The sequence below is a fragment of the Nerophis lumbriciformis genome, linkage group LG31, assembly GCF_033978685.3.
Source record: "Nerophis lumbriciformis linkage group LG31, RoL_Nlum_v2.1, whole genome shotgun sequence".
NCBI lineage: Eukaryota > Metazoa > Chordata > Actinopteri > Syngnathiformes > Syngnathidae > Nerophis > Nerophis lumbriciformis.
The window spans coordinates 3,620,001-3,632,500 of record NC_084578.2 but is presented as its reverse complement, the minus strand read 5'-3'; the positions used below and the strand labels follow the sequence as shown (position 1 = coordinate 3,632,500).

General features: G+C 43.8%; 1 protein-coding gene across 4 annotated transcripts in view; it reads right to left on the bottom strand.

Annotated features, from left to right (window-relative positions):
- Positions 1–12,500, bottom strand: part of epha3 (eph receptor A3) — a 361,011-nt gene that overhangs the window by 72,024 nt on the left and 276,487 nt on the right. The window lies entirely within an intron of this gene.

Below are 12,500 nucleotides of genomic sequence, written 5' to 3'. Positions count from 1 at the left end.
ACAGTCCTGCTGGGTACATACAGTACATACTCTTAGGGAGAAGTGGAGAGTCCTGTGCCTGGTCTTTTATTTCCATCTAATACATTGAACATACCTATTTGGAACTGTAATATCAGGCCATCTGCTGATCTGATTGAGCTTTATTCTGGTCTGTCCACAAATTGGGAAGACAATGGCAAACGTTCAAGAAGCCCAAAAGGCTGCCCGTGGTGATGGATGGCTCGGGCAGAGGTGTGGGCACTCAGACTTTTTGATCATTTCTCAATTAAATCGCAAATTAGATAACATCTGGGAAAGGCTCTATGATCAATTTGAGAGCCAGAACGGACAACCAGAGCAGACAAACCAAAACGGTCCTTCATAATCCTACAATTCAGCTTCGTCTGCATCGTCATGCTGTAAACACCCCAGTAATCGAGCCGAGACGTAACGAACTCAACTGACAGGATTTCTCCACCAGAAGCTCAGGTTGAGGTAGACCTCACAGTCCTGCTGGGTACATACAGTACACACTCTTGGAGAGAAGTGGAGAGTCCTGTGCCTGGCCTTTTATTTCCATCTAATACATTGAACATACCGATTTGGAACTGTAATAACAGGCCATCTGCTGATCTGATCAAGCTTTATTCTGGTCTGTCCACAAATTGGGAAGACAATGGCAAACGTTCAAGGAGCCCAAAGGCTGCCCGTGGTGATGGAAGAGTCGGGCAGAGGTGTGGGCACTCTGACTTTTTGATCATTTCTCAATTAAATCGCAAATTAGATAACATCTGGGAGAGGCTCTATGATCAATTTGAGAGCCAGAACAGACAACCAGAGCAGAAAAAACAAAACGGTCCTTTATAATCCTACAATTCAGCTTCGTCTGCATCGTCATGCTGTAAACACCCCAGTAATCAAGGCGAGACGTAACAAACTCAACTGACAGGATTTCTCCACCAGAAGCTCAGGTTGAGGTAGATCTTACAGTCCTGCTGGGTACATACAGTACATACTCTTAGGGAGAAGTGGAGAGTCTTGTGCCTGGCCTTTTATTTCCATCTAATACATTGAACATACCTATTTGGAACTGTAATATCAGGCCATCTGCTGATTGAATCGAGCTTTACTCTGGTCTGTCCACAAATTGGGAAGACAATGGCTAATGTTCAAGGAGCCCAAAGGCTGCCCGTGGTGATGGATGGGTCGGGCAGAGGTGTGGGCACTCAGACTTTTTGATCATTTCTCAATTAAATCGCAAATTAGATAACATCTGGGAGAGGCTCTATGATCAATTTGAGAGCCAGAACGGACAACCAGAGCAGACAAACCAAAACGGTCCTTCATAATCCTACGATTCGGCTTCCTCTGCATCGTCATGCTGTAAACACCCCAGTAATCGAGCCGAGACGTAACGAACTCAACTGACAGGATTTCTCCACCAGAAGCTCAGGTTGAGGTAGACCTCACAGTCCTGCTGGGTACATACAGTCCATACTCTTGGGTAGAAGTGGAGAGTCCTGTGCCTGGCCTTTTATTTCCATCAAATACATTGAACATACCTATTTGGAACTGTAATATCAGGCCATCTGCTGATCGAATCGAGCTTTACTCTGGTCTGTCCACAAATTGGGAAGACGATGGCAAATGTTCAAGGAGCCCAAAGGCTGCCCGTGGTGATGGATGGGTCAGGCAGAGGTGTGGGCACTCAGACTTTTAATAATTTCTCAATTGAATCGCAAATTAGATAACATCTGGGAGAGGCTCTATGATCAATTTACGAGCCAGAACGGACAACCAGAGCAGTCAAACCAAAACGGTCCTTCATAATCCTACGATTCGGCTTCCTCTGCATCGTCATGCTGTAAACACCCCGGTAATCGAGCCGAGACGTAACGAACTCAACTGACAGGATTTCTCCACCAGAAGCTCAGGTTGAGGTAGACCTCACAGTCCTGCTGGGTACATACAGTCCATATTCTTGGGTCGAAGTGGAGAGTCCTGTGCCTGGCCTTTTATTTCCATCAAATACATTGAACATACCTATTTGGAACTGTAATATCAGGCCATCTGCTGATCTGATCGAGCTTTACTCTGGTCTGTCCACAAAATGGGAAGACGATGGCAAACGTTCAAGGAGCCCAAAGGCTGCCCGTGGTGATGGATGGGTCGGGCAGAGGTGTGGGCACTCAGACTTTTTGATCATTTCTCAATTAAATCGCAAATTAGATAACATCTGGGAGAGGCTCTATGATCAATTTGAGAGCCAGAACGGACAACCAGAGCAGAAAAACCAAAACGGCCCTTCATAATCCTACAATTCAGCTACGCCTGCATCGTCATGCTGCAAACACCCCAGTAATCGAGCCGAGACGTAACGAACTCAACTGACAGGATTTCTCCACCAGAAGCTCAGGTTGAGGTAGACCTCACAGTCCTGCTGGGTACATACAGTACATACTCTTAGGGAGAAGTGGAGAGTCCTGTGCCTGGCCTTTTATTTCCATCTAATACATTGAACATACCTATTTGGAACTGTAATATCAGGCCATCTGCTGATCTGATCGAGCTTTACCTCAGTCTGTCCACAAATTGGGAAGACGATGGCAAACGTTCAAGGAGCCCAAAGGCTGCCCGTGGTGATGGATGGATCGGGTAGAGGTGTCGGCACTCAGACTTTTAATAATTTCTCAATTGAATCGCAAATTAGATAACATCTGGGAGAGGCTCTATGATCAATTTGAGAGCCAGAACGGACAACCAGAGCAGACAAACCAAAACAGTCCTTCATAATCCTACAATTCAGCTTCGTCTGCATCGTCATGCTGTAAACACCCCAGTAATCGAGCCGAGACGTAACAAACTCAACTGACAGGATTTCTCCACCAGAAGCTCAGGTTGAGGTAGACCTCACAGTCCTGCTTGGTACATACAGTCCATACTCTTAGGGAGAAGTGGAGAGTCCTGTGCCTGGTCTTTTATTTCCATCTAATACATTGAACATACCTATTTGGAACTGTAATATCAGGCCATCTGCTGATCGAATCGAGCTTTACTCTGGTCTGTCCACAAATTGGGAAGACAATGGCAAATGTTCAAGGAGCCCAAAGGCTGCCCGTGGTGATGGATGGGTCGGGCAGAGGTGTGGGCACTCTGACTTTTAATAATTTCTCAACTGAATCGCAAATTAGATAACATCTGGGAGAGGCTCTATGATCAATTTGAGAGCCAGAACGGACAACCAGAGCAGACAAACCAAAACGGTCCTTCATAATCCTACGATTCGGCTTCCTCTGCATCGTCACGCTGTAAACACCCCGGTAATCGAGACGAGACGTAACGAACGCATGAATTATGATCTCAGCATCGCGAGTGGACAAAATGGGACAAGTTTTAGAAATGAAAGAAGGCCGTTTTAGTAACACTCTTGATGACTCAAATGAGAGAGTTGGGTCGAAGATAATACCGAGAGTCTTTACCGAGTCGCCTTGTGTATTTTTTTGGTCGTGGTATTATCAAATAGGTGTCGGTGTCTAGCATTTCAGTTTACTTAGCGTTGAGTTGCAAAAAGTTAGCGGACATCCATTGTTTAATTTCATTAAGACACGCCTCCAGCTGATTACAATCCGGCACGTTGGTCAGTTTTAGGGGCATGTAGAGTTGGCTGTCAAGCATAGGATAGGATAGGAAAGGATAGGATAGGATTGGTCTTTGTTGTCATTGCAACAAGTACAACAAAACTATGTTTTGTATATGTCCATTAGAGATGCGCGGTTTGCGGACACAACCGCGGAGTCCGCGGATTATCCGCGGATCGGGCGGTTGAAATAAAAAAAAATTAGATTTTATCCGGGGGTCGGGTCGGGTGGTTGAAATAAAAAAAAATTAGATTTTAAATAGATTCAGGCGGGTGGCAGTTAAACCAATTCGGAAATATATATACATAGTTAAATGTTGTTACCCACATACGAAAAACGAGCAGGCACCTGCAGCATATGCCACAACAGAAGAAGAAAAAAAAAAGAGATGGACACTTTTACGGAGCGGAGAAGGGACGCCTCGCCGGGGTCCGGGACCGAGGCCCCTTTCCCCGAGAGGGCCCCACCGGGAGCCGTAAGCTGAGGCGATCCGCGAGAAGGGCCCGACGCACGTCCAGGGTCACCACCGCGCCCACCGCACCGACACCCCGCCTCGTCCGCCTTCGCCGCGGCCGGGGGTTTGTAACAGGGGTCACTCCGCCCGCGCAGCTTACCTGCCCGCCACCCCTGTTGCCGGGGGCGCGTAACAGGGGTCACCCCGCGCGCAGTGCGCTCACGAAAGGGGTGGGGCTCACCCTGGTTGATATAGACAGCAGGACGGTGGCCATGGAAGTCGGAACCCGCTAAGGAGTGTGCAACAACCCACCTGCCGAATCAACTAGCCCTGAAAATGGATGGCGCTGGAGCGTCGGGCCCATACCCGGCCGTCGCCGGCAGCGAGAGCCGCGAGGGCTAGGCCGCGACGAGTAGGATGGCCGCCGCGGTGCGCGCTGAAGCCTCGGGCGCAAGCCCGGGTGGAGCCGCCGCGGGTGCGAGGGACATCGCACCTCCACGCGCTTGGAGGTGCGCTCAGCGCGGCTCCCATATGATTGCGCACTGGTGTGCGTCTGGGCCGTGACAGTGTGGCACGCAATGAATGTCTGTGCTGCATTGGATCAGTCTCCTTTCTTTAACAGGCAAAAGCTTTATAACCTCACTAATGCCTTGCATCGTCTATATTAGATATATAACAACGGGCGGGTGCGGTTCTGATTAAATGTTAGATCGGGTGGATGGCGGATGGTTGACGACTTTTTGATGCGGTTGCGAATGAAATAATTGCCTATCCGCGCATCTCTAATGCCCATTGTCTTGGGTGTGTTGATGTAGTGTCCATAGGCCTGGGGCCGTTCTGCATGCAAGCAAAAGTTCGACTCCAGGTGTTGTTGAGAAGGGATATACTCATACGTTACCACTGTAGGTGTCAATAGTATTAACGTCTGGATCGATCACCCCTATAAAATGCTACTTGGAAGAAACTTTGCTTTTATTCAGCTTTAGGGGCATGTAGAGTTGGGTGTCATTAGCAAAACCAAAGTTATAACTGACGAATAGATATAACGTTGATCTCGAGACTTAAGAAGTGAAAGTAAAAATAATAAAAAAGTGACTTATTTTACAAATTTTATGAATCTGGCCTTTTTTTTTTTTTTTTTAAATGTCAGTAATCAAAGAATAAAATCGATGAATTAAATGTTGACCTATTTAAGGCTCCAATTACTTCACATCTAATATTCCACTTTGAATGTTTTAAAGGGAAAATATTGCATATTTAAAAAAAAAAAGACATTAAACGTAAAAAAAGAAAGAAATGTTTTACTTTGTATCAACAGATAGACCTGAAGTTGATCTAGATATAAAGTTGATCTAGAGACTTAAGAAGCGAAAGTAAAAATAATTAAAAAGTGACTTATTTTTAAAACTTTTATGAATCTGGCTTTTTTTTTTTAAACTGTCAATAATCAAAAAATAAAATCAATTATTTAAATTTTGACCTATTTAAGGCTCCAATTATTTCACATCAAATATTCCACTATGAATGTTTTAAGGGGAAAATATTGTATATTTAGAAGAAAAAAATTACATTAAACGCAAAAAAGAAGAAGAAATGTTTTACTTTGTATCAACAGATAGACCTGCAGTTGATCTTGATATAAATTTGATCTTGAGACTTAAGAAGTGAAAGTAAAAATAATTAAAAAGTGACTTATTTTTAAAACTTTTATGAATCCGGCCTTTTGTCTTTTTTTTTTTCAAGCTCTCAATAATCAAAAAATACAAATCAATGATTTAAATGTTGACCTATTTAAGGCTCCAATTATTTCACATCAAATATTCCACTTTGAATGTTTTAAGGGGAACATATTGCATATTTTGAAAAAAAAAAAAAAAAAAAAAAAAAAAAAAAAAAAAGACATTAAACGTTTTACTTTGTATCAACAAATAGACCTGAAGTTGATCTAGAGATCCAAGTGTTGAATAATAAAATAATAATTATATATGACATAATTTGAACCTTTTTATGACTGGGACCCTACCTGGACCAAACCCATTGGGTTGAGTTTTTCCTTGCCTTGATGTGGGATCTGAGCCCAGGATGTCGTTATGGCTTGTGCAGCCCTTTGAGACACTCGTGATTAAGGGCTATATAAATAAACATTGATTGATTGATTGATTGATAACAGTGAAAGCTAACACCGTATTTGCGTATGATGTCGCCAGTCTGTGGAACGCTCTCCCTGACCACCTGAGGGCACCACAGACTGTGGATGCTTTTAAAAAAGGCTTAAAAAACCTTCTTTAAAAAAAAAAAAAATTTTTTTAGATTTATGCATACTAGTTTTAGCTATTTGGTTGTTCTAGTTTTTATTTTTTTATTTTTTTTTATTGTCTTTTTATTTTTATTTTTTTATTACACTGTAGCTTTGAGGTTGTTTACTCAATGTAAGGTGCTTTTTACAAATAAAATATATTTTTATTATTATTATTATTATTATTAATATTATCCCTAATGCTAACTGTCAGCATGCTAACAATACCATGTGGAAAAGTTATCATTAGTGAAATACCAAACTAAATTAGCAAACAAAAGCAAGAATACTAATACTAGAACGGTAACAAATGTGCCGGGGAGGCCGCTAAGAAATCATCCGGGCCGCACTTTGACCACCCCCGGTTTGGTTTAACCCTCTGAGCACTGTAGTGTGTCTCAATAAACTCACAAAGCTTACTTTTACGAGGGTTGTTTATACACGGCTGTCCTAACTCCTGCATCACGGTGATGGACGACCGTGTTTATTAAAAGACGGTTTTATGGTCGCCCAGTGGAACACACCCACACCCACCGCCTCCTCCCTTCACCTTCCCATTGGCACCGGAGATAAAGGCCCCGCGGACCCTTTGTTGTGTCGCTCTACTGAGCGAGCGCGTGCGAGCATCTGTGTGTGTGTGTGTGTGTGTGTGTGTGTGTGAGTGTGTCTTAAAAAAAGGCAGCCTGTAGCGGAGCCAAAAGCAGCAGCAGCAAGGTAAATGGGGTGTGAAAGTCTCAGGATTATTAAGAATTAACAGGAGCAGCTTAATAAATCACCCACATCCGTGTGTGTGTGTGTGTGTGTGTGTGTGTGTGTGTGTGTGTGTGTGTGTGTGTGTGTGTGTGTGTGTGTGTGTGTGTGTGTGTGTGTGTGTGTGTGTGTGTGTGTGTGTGTGCAGAGGAAACGGACCTAAAACTGAGCTCCCGGGCGCATGCACATATGTTCATGGTAGCCCTCACTCTCACACACACACACACACACACACACACACACACTAATTTGCGCTACCGGGGCAGGTCCAGCCGCACCAAGGCCAACTAAACATAGCATTTTGTAAACGCTTACGATACTCATTTTGGTAGATACGATCACTTTTATATATATATATATATATATATTGTATTGTGGAGGGGGGCGTGGCCTGCGGGCCTGCCGCGGAACGGGGTGTGCCAGGACCGGCCTAAAAAGACAGCGACAGGTGAGTAGATGGCCCAGGTGGTACCTTGTTATGTAATCACCTGTCGCCTTTATTAGCAGCAGCCGGCATGAGACACGTTGTTGGAGTTGGAGGTGCTGATGAGCGGCCGCAAGGGAAAATACATTTTGCTGGAAAGCAGAAGCCTGTCGAGATTGATGGAAATAAAACAGTGTTATACCCTGTGTGGTGGTCCGAAGAACTCACTAGAGGGCAACCTCTACATGTATCTATATAGAAAAGTTTGTATATTGAAGCGTAATTACAGTGGAACCTCCATTTACATACTTAGTTGGTTCTTAAACATGGTTTGTAAACAGAAACATTTGTATAGTGAAGCAAAGTTCCCCATTAGAAACAACAAAAACATGAATAATTTGTTCTGGCATTGACAAAAGACTATTTTATGCACACACCCACACACACACACACACACAACTATATATATATATATATATATATATATATATATATATATATATATATATATATATATATATATATATATATATATATATATATATATATATGTATCCAGTGATTATACTATAAAGTTATTTTCCATTTAACTTCACCAGTTTTAGATTATTTTTATTCAAAATCGCTGAATTTTCACATTTGCCGTTCAAATACTGAGAAGAGACGGTGCGGTGAACAGCAGCCAGTTGAGGCACGTCACTCAGTGCCTCAACGTGGATTCCGGACTCGGCTAACTGCTGGCCTGCTGTGCAGTGAGACTGTATTGCTATATGAATTATGTTATACATTTCCATAGTTTAGTTAGCTGAGGTATATAATGTACAGTGTATTTTGTCAACAACTGTATGTGTGTAACGTATTTCTTGTGCTGAGCGATCATAAAACGGCTGCAAAAGACGCACTGGCTGAGGCTCGCCTCCTGCACCCCCGCCGTAGAATTGTTGTATCAACTAAAGACCACACTTAAACTTTCCACGTGCAAGATTGAATCTATTTAAAAAATATATTTCATAAGAAGCCAAAAAGTGCAAAAACAATAATGTTGGTGTTGGAGGAGTTGTGAATGACTGCAGGGACACAACATTAGGTACACCTGCACACTGCAGGTGTATCTAATTCACAACTCCTCCAACACGAACATTATTGTTTTTGCACTTTTTGGCTTCTTATTAAATAACTTTTGTAACCTATTTTCATGGGCTTTCCTCTTTTAAGTTCCTGTTATGCGCTGTCATACAGTATATGCCTTGAGCTCTTATTTTGAAGGCGCTAAGAGCGGAAGTGATGTCAATGAGTGGAGCGGAGGTTTTTGAAAGAAGGTAAATAAAGTGGTCCTCGTGTAAACCGGAGCCTCCGTGTTTGTTATTTTGTAGTTTCATACAGTATAGGCCACATTTATAAACCCTCGGTTACACTTTTTTAAATAGATTAAATCTTGCACGTGGAAAGTTGAAGTGAGGGCTTTAGTTGTGGACTTCATTTATAAGTAAAGGTAAGACAATATTAAAGTTTTTTTTTTATTAAATGTGCTTTTTTGTGTGCTACAGTTTGTATGTGTAAAGTTAAAGTTAAGTTAAAGTAGAAATGATTGTCACACACACATATATATATATATATATATGTATATATGGTCAGGGCCGGCCCGTGGCATAGGCCGTATAGGCAAATGCTAAGGGCGCCGTCCATCAGGGGGCGCCACGCCAGTTCCACAAATGTTGGAGAAAAAAAAAAAAAAAGTTGGTACTATTATTTCTAAATACAAAAAATAATCCCACGTTAATTAAAATGCAAAGTAAAGCCTATTTAATAGAAATATTATTTGTAATAACATTACGCAACCCCCCCACGGTGCGCCCCCTCCCTTCCCGTATCATGACTCTTTTTGGACGTCACCACATCAAACATTCAACACAAGATGTCAAAACGGCCCAAACTGTCAGGTGCCCAGGGAAGAAAAAAGAGAAAAGAGGAGGAGAAACGAGAAAAGACAGAGGTAGCAGGTAGGTAACGTTAGCCTACATGAAATGATTTGTCTGTTACAGAATGTGATAGTAACCTGGCTTTTTAGCATTAAGCTAATGTTACATGATTCGGCAATTGCTAATCAATAAATAGCTAGTTGTGTTTTAACGTCGGGTTAATATTGTGGAGGGGGCTAAATTGTTATGGAAAATAATAATGTAACGTTAGGTAATTACAGTACTCCCACCTTACATTCCTCAGGGACATTTGTATTAGATCTTTTAAGCAGGTGTTATTGCCTTCTGGTTAGCTAATGTTTGCCCTGCAGGTAATAGTCACTTTTCCACCCCTTTATATATTAGGTATAGTTGTAAGTAAAAAAAAAAAAAAGGTCAAAGACAAAGCTATTCGGTTTCTTGTGAGTAAATACACTTCACTGCCGATGTGGGGGGGCGCCACCTAAAATCTTGCCTAGGGCGCCAGATTGGTTAGGGCCGGGCCTGTATATATATATATATATATATATATATATATATATATATATATATATATATATACACTGTTTACAAACCATGTTTAAGCACCAACTAAGTGTGTAAATGGAGGTTCCACTGTATTTTATATACAAGTTTGTACTAATTCTAATTGATTGTTGTACAGTTTGCTGCTCTAATAATTGGGAAAACTACATATTTTTTTCCTAATATCAGACGATAAAGAAAAGGTTATATTTATTGTGTTTTTAAGCAGGGTTATGCACATGTTTAATTCCTCCATCTATGTTGTAGTATGTAGTCAATATACAAATAAATACAATTCAAGTAGTGTAAAACAATCAATCGCTTGTTACAACCATAAAAAGCATCAGGGATTTTCTATTGGAGTTCATCGAACATCAAATTCTGATGTAATTATGTAACTTTGACTTGATTATTCTGTTCAGAGTTGTGGGTATCGCAAAAAGATGTGAATTTTTTTGGCACCGAACGATTCGATTTAGAGTCGATTCTCGATTCAAACCGATTCTCGCAATGTGTTATTTGGTGTCCATCCATCCATCCATCCATCCATCTTCTTCCGCTTATCCGAGGTCGGGTCGCGGGGGCAGCAGCCTAAGCAGGGAAGCCCAGACTTCCCTCTCCCCAGCCACTTCGTCCAGCTCCTCCCGGGGGATCCCGAGGCGCTCCCAGGCCAGCCGGGAGACATAGTCTTCCCAACGTGTCCTGGGTCTTCCCCGTGGCCTCCTACCGGTCGGACATGCCCTAAACACCTCCTTAGGGAGGCGCTCGGGTGGCATCCTGACCAGATGCCCGAACCACCTCATCTGGCTCCTCTCGATGTGGAGGAGCAGCGGCTTTACTTTGAGCTCCTCCCGGATGACAGAGCTTCTCACCCTATCTCTAAGGGAGAGCCCCGCCACCCGGCGGAGGAAACTCATTTCGGCCGCTTGTACCCGTGATCTTGTCCTTTCGGTCATAACCCAAAGCTCATGACCATAGGTGAGGATGGGAACGTAGATCGACCGGTAAATTGAGAGCTTTGCCTTCCGGCTCAGAATCCTTCTTCACCACAACGGATCGATACAGCGTCCGCATTACTGAAGACGCCGCACCGATCCGCCTGTCGATCTCACGATCCACTCTTCCCTCACTCGTGAACAAGACTCCGAGGTACTTCAACTCCTCCACTTGGGGCAAGATCTCCTCCCCAACCCGGAGATGGCACTCCACCCTTTTCCGGGCGAGAACCATGGACTCGGACTTGGAGGTGCTGATTCTCATCCCAGTCGCTTCACACTCGGCTGCGAACCGATCCAGTGAGAGCTGAAGATCCTGGCCAGATGAAGCCATCAGGACCAAATCATCTGCAAAAAGCAGAGACCTAATCCTGCAGCCACCAAACCGGATCCCCTCAACGCCTTGACTGCGCCTAGAAATTCTGTCCATAAAGGTTATGAACAGAATCGGTGACAAAGGGCAGCCTTGGCGGAGTCCAACCCTCACTGGAAACGTGTCCAACTTACTGCCAGCAATGCGGACCAAGCTCTGACACTGATCATACAGGGAGCGGACCGCCACAATCAGACAGTCCGAAACCCCATACTCTCTGAGCACTCCCCACAGGACTTCCCGAGGGACACGGTCGAATGCCTTCTCCAAGTCCACAAAGCACATGTAGACTGGTTGGGCAAACTCCCATGCACCCTCAAGGACCCTGCCGAGAGTATAGAGCTGGTCCACAGTTCCACGACCAGGACGAAAACCACACTGTTCCTCCTGAATCCGAGGTTCGACTATCCGGCGTAGCCTCCTCTCCAGTACACCTGAATAGACCTTACCGGGAAGGCTGAGGAGTGTGATCCCACGATAGCTAGAACACACCCTCCGGTTCCCCTTTTTAAAGAGAGGAACCATCACCCCGGTCTGCCAATCCAGAGGTACCGCCCCCGATGTCCACGCGATGCTGCAGAGTCTTGTCAACCAAGACAGCCCTACAGCATCCAGAGCCTTAAGGAACTCCGGGCGGATCTCATCCACCCCCGGGGCCTTGCCACCGAGGAGCTTTTTAACTACCTCAGCAACCTCAGCCCCAGAAATAGGAGAGCCCACCACAGATTCCCCAGGCACTGCTTCCTTATAGGAAGACGTGTTGGTGGGATTGAGGAGGTCTTCGAAGTATTCCCTCCACCGATCCACAACTTCCGCAGTCGAGGTCAGCAGTCACGGCTTAGAAAAAGATCCTTCTGCTTGCATGGAGATGGCCTAAAAACATATTTATTTTAAATTGACCCTGCCTTCCCCCTGTGACCCCAAAAGGGACAAGCGGTAGAAAATGGATGGATGGATGGTTCTTATGACAAAAAAAAAAAAAAAATACGAATCAACTGAGAATTGGAATGAATTCGGATGTGAATCGACCTTTTTTTTTAATGCAGCCCTTAGGGCCTTTATTTTGTTTTAATTCCTGTCCAGCGCTCTTATTTTGGTTTCCTCTTCC